Source organism: Muscardinus avellanarius (assembly GCF_963383645.1).
Source record: "Muscardinus avellanarius genome assembly, chromosome: 7".
NCBI lineage: Eukaryota > Metazoa > Chordata > Mammalia > Rodentia > Gliridae > Muscardinus > Muscardinus avellanarius.
In genome coordinates this window covers 90,590,946-90,596,185 of record NC_137793.1, presented here as the reverse complement: position 1 = coordinate 90,596,185, position 5,240 = coordinate 90,590,946, and the positions used below count along the sequence as shown (strand labels likewise).

The 5,240-nt window shown below is 40.6% G+C and overlaps 1 pseudogene across 1 annotated transcript; it reads right to left on the bottom strand.

Annotated features, from left to right (window-relative positions):
* Positions 1–3,641: 3,641 nt before the first annotated feature.
* LOC308265402 (elongation factor 1-alpha 1-like) lies at positions 3,642–5,025 on the bottom strand (annotated as a pseudogene). Its single transcript has one exon. The product of its transcript is annotated as an elongation factor 1-alpha 1-like (transcript).
* Between the last annotated feature and the right edge of the window lie 215 nt (positions 5,026–5,240).

The window sequence follows — 5,240 nt, the reverse complement described above, 5'->3', positions numbered from 1 at the left end:
ACTCATTCGATATGCTGGATGCCCTGCTCAAGTCTATAAACTCTTTACTGTTTAGTATTAGAAATGCATTACTATTCCATCTCTCTCTCTCTCTCTCTCTCTCTCTCTCTCTCTCTCTCTCTCTCTCTCTCTCTTTCTCTCTCACACCCTAACTGGGCACTGTGGCACATGCCTGTAATCCCACCTACTCAGGAAGCTGAGGCAGGAATATTGCAAGTTCAAGGCAATTTACCAAGATCCTGTCTCAGATTTAAATAAAAAGGTAAAAGGGGGGGGAGGGGGCAAGGGATGTATCTCAGTAGTAGAACATTTGTCTAGCTTGCACAGGGCTCTGTGTTTAAATCCCAATACAAATAAATAAATAAGAAAGCAAGCCTGGGTTTTGTAGAAATATTTCACATCCACCCTGGAAACCAAGTTGATTTTTAGATATTTCTACCACTTGTAAATCCTAAGTTATAACGACCTGTATGTGTTGTATTTCATCCAGTATAAATAAATAGATAATCTCAAACAGGGTCTGAATTACATAACTAGCCATTTTCTTTCCTCATTTGTTTTCTAGAGGGTAATAATAATTCTAAAAGTAGGAAAATTCACCATTTCATTTTTCTTTATGGCTAAGTAAAACTTCACTGTGTATATGTACACCAAATTTTCTTTATCCATCATCTGTTGACAGACACCTTGGTTAGTTCCATAACGTGGCTATTGTGAATTGTACTGCTATATATATGAGTATCCCTGTCTCGCTACAGTATTCTAACATTAATTCTTTTGGAAAAACACCAAGGAGTGAAATAGTTGGATCATATGGTGACTTCTTTCCTCTCTTTGGAGGAACCTCCATATTGATCTCCATAGTTGTTCTAATTTACAATCCCACCAGTAGAGCATAAGAGTTCTTATTTCCCCACATTCTTACCAACATTTATTGTTGTTTGTATTCTTGATTACCATTCTAACTAGAGTTAGATTAAGTCTCAGTATGGTTTTGTGAAAGAGGATTCGGAGAGGGAGAAGAAAAGGAAAAGGAGGCTTAATGAAGAAAACAGACCAAATAATATTATGTTCACATATGATATCATAAACAATAGTGTTACTGATGTTGTGCTCATATATGGTATCACTAACAAACTTACTAGGGTCTATGGGGAGGGAGAAGGGAGGTAAGGAATGAAGCTAATATATCAAGAGATGCTGTATGCATATAAAAGATATCACTTTAAATCACACCATAATGTATAATTATATTGCATCAACAAAATTATTTAAAATTTTTAAATGAAGCCAGGCCTGGTGGCACATGCTTGTAATCTCTGTACTTGAGAGGCTGAGACAAGAGGATCACAGGTTTAAGGCAACCTTGGCAACTTAGCAAGGCTCTCAGCAACCTAGTGAAACCATTTCCAGATAAGAAATAAAATTGGGCTCAGAGTATATCTTGGAGGTAGAATACCTCTGAGTCCAAACCCCAGTACCACAAAAGAAATTATTTAGAACTTCTAAATACCATCTAATGTAGCTCTTCACTTTTTCAAGCCCATCTGAAAAACATATCTATCTAATCTTTTGTTTAAACACTCTAGATGAGATTACAAATTAGTATAGCCACTATGGAGATCAGTATGAAGATGCCTCAGAAAACTGTGAAGAGATCCACCATACAATCCGGCTATTCCAAAGGGATTGAAATCAAAATATTATAGTAATGCATGTATATCCATGTTTATTAACAGCACAATTCCCAATAGCCAAATTACAGAACCAACGTAGGTGTCCATCAACAAAAGAATGAAATACAAAATTATGGGCTCTACACACAAAGGAATTCTACTCGGCAAGAAAGAACAAAATTGTCATTAGAGAACATTATATTAAGTGAGATTGCCGAGTCACAGAAAGTGAAAGTTTTCTCTCACAGGTTAGGAAGTAATCAGGACACAAGAGGGACTTTAGATAATACAGAAACCCCAGGTGAGTGATGGAGGGGTCCACGGGAAGATAATGATATTGGGGAAGGAGATTTAATGAAGGAAACACGCCGATGTTGTATACATATGTGAAATTACCAACGCCAATCTCAGTATCCTGTGTGGGGAAGGGGCCACACAGTGAGGAGGGGCCAGGGAGAAGCTCACCAAGTGCTGTGTGCATAAACGCCACAGCACTCTGAACTACTTTATGATGTGACACTACAGTGTACTAATAAAAGCATATTTTAAGATACCCCATATGAGACTCTACTCCTGCTTGGCCTTTATTTTTGTCATACATAAGGACATACACAAGTAGCAACAGACATTCTGGTCAGTCAAAACCATTATTTTGAGTTTTATAAAACACACATTTTAGCCAGTTTTCTCTATTCTACAGCCATGCTTTTCCCACAAAGTCACCATTTCTTCTGAGGACTCAAATATCGCCTGAACTATTCCATTCCTAATTGCATTAGGTAGAAATTATTTAGCTCCCAAGTTTTTAGACTAGATGCAAGTTCCAAAGGTTGTTTTTTGTTTGTTTTGTTTTTGTTTTTGTTTTTGTTTTTGTTTTTTTAGGATCACTAACTATTCTCTGATTTGAGAGGCCAACTGAATTGGGGGATTTCCCACCCTCTAGACTGAAAACCGGAGCGATTGCTTTGAAATTCTTCTGATGTGATGTTCTTCAGAATATTTATTACTAGAACCTCAGAGAAGTTATCCCTAGAGATATTCATTTTTATATCCTGAAACTAGTGAAAAACTTGTCCCGACTCATTATTTCCTTGCCATCTATTGAGAGTTTGGGCCCTGGCTCTTGATCTTGCTTAGATGTGCTCTTCTGTACACTGATGTGATGGCTGTTTTCTTTTTAATGTGTCTCTGTTCCTCCTTGTAGGACATCTCTCTCCTACTCAGACTAAAGGAAACAAGATACTGAGAGGCCAAGCATGATGAAGCATGCCTGTACTTGGGAGGCAGGAGGATTAGAGTTTCGAGGACAGCCTCAGCAAATAGTGAGAGCTGTCAACCTAGTGAAACCCTGTTCAAAAAAAAAAAAAAAATAGGGCTGGGGCTATATGTTGGAAGTAGAATGTTCCTAGCTTCAATCCCCAGTACCACAAAATAATAAAATAAAATAAAAAGAAGGAACAGAGAGAACAAAAAGAAGTCCTGATCTGCAGCAATATCACAGACAAGTGATGTTGAGATGAATTCCATAAATAGTTATAGGTAGGTATTTTCTTTGCTGTTATTTTCAGTAAAATGTCATCTTTTGTTGTTGTTGTTGTTGTTGTTTGAGGGTCTGGAGTTGGAACCCAGAGGCATTCGACCTCTAAGCTACATCCCCTGCCCTATATTTTATTCTTTTTTTTTCTCATTAAACTTTTGTTTTAATGGGTCTCAAAATTGTGACCGATTTTTGGTCAAGGTGTTTCCATTAAAAATTTCTGATTTTAAAAACTAGTAACTTAAAACTGCCACACACAAAAAAAACAAATGGTCCACAAAACATTTTCCTTTCCTTCTGAAGGCTTTACGATGCATTGTTATCATTAACCAGTCTTTTACTATTAAATTTAAATGGCTAATTGAGACAAACAGTTCTGAGACCGTTCTTCCACCACTGGGGTGGCAGGTGTTAGGGGTAATATTCATTCAGCCTTCTGAGCTTTCTGGGCAGACTTGATGACCTTGCCAGCTCCAGCAGCCTTCTTGTCCACTGCTTTGATGACGTCCACAGCAACTGTCTGCCTCATATCACGAATAGCAAAACGACCCAGAGGAGGATAATCAGAGAAGCACTCAACACACATAGGCTTGCCTGGAACCATATCAACAATGGCAGCATCGCCGGACTTCAAGAATTTAGGACCATCTTCCAGCTTCTTACCAGAACGGTGGTCAATCTTCTCTTTCAGCTCAGCAAACTTGCAAGCAATGTGAGCTGTGTGACAACCCAGTATGGGAGCAGAGCCAGCACTGTTTTGGCCTGGATGGTTCAGGATGATCACCTGAGCAGTGAAACCAGCTACTTCCATTGGTGGGGCATTTTTGCTGTCACCGGCCACGTTGCCACGATGAACATCTTTCACAGACACGTTCTTGACATTGAAGCCCACATTGTCTCCAGGAAGAGCTTCACTCAGAGCTTCATGGTGCATTTCAACAGACTTCACTTCAGTTGTGACGTTGACTGGAGCAAAGGTGGCCACCATGCCAGGCTTGAGAACACCAGTCTCCACTCTGCCCACAGGGATAGGACCAATACCTCCAATTTTGTAGACATCCTGGAGGGGCAGCCGCAGAAGCTTGTCAGTTGGGCGAGTTGGTGGCAGATGCAGTCCAAAGCTTCAAGCAGTGTGGTTCCACTGGCGCTGCCATCTTTACGGGTGACTTTCCATCCTTTGAACCAGGGCATATTAGCACTTGGCTCCAGCATGTTGTCACCATTCCAAACAGAAATTGGCACAAATGCTACTGTGTCAGGGTTGTAGCCAATTTTCTTAATGTAGGTGCTGACTTCCTTAACGATTTCCTCGTATCTCTTCTGGCTGTAAGGTGGCTCAGTGGAATCCATTTTGTTAACACCAACAATCAGTTGTTTCACACCCAGTGTGTAAGCCAGAAGGGCGTGTTCACGGGTCTGTCCATTCTAGGAGATACCAGCTTCAAATTCACCAACACCAGCAGCAACAATCAAGACAGCACAGTCAGCCTGAGATGTGCCTGTAATCATGTGTTTGATAAAGTCCCTGTGTCCGGGGGCATCGATGATAGTCACATAATACTTGCTGGTCTCAAATTTCCGCAGGGAGATGTCAATGGTGATACCACGCTCACGTTCAGCTTTCAATTTATCCAAGACCCAGGCATACTTGAAAGAGCCTTTTCCCATCTCGGCCGCCTCCTTTTCGAACTTCTCAATGGTTCTTTAGTCGATCTCACCACATTTGTAGATGAGATGGCCAGTAGTGGTGGACTTGCCGGAATCTACGTGTCCAATGAAAACGATGTTGATGTGAGTCTTTTCCTTTCCCATTTTGGCTTTTAGCAGTGGTTTTCACGACACCTGTGTTCTGGCGGCAAACCCGTTGCGAAAAAGCCTATTTTTTATTCTTATTTTGAAAATGGGTCTCACTAAGTTACGGAGGACCCCACTAAGTAGCTGAGGCTGTCCAAGAATGAGGATTCTCCAGTCTCAGCCTCCTGAATACTGGGATTACAAGCATGCGCCACCACATCCGGCTAAATGGC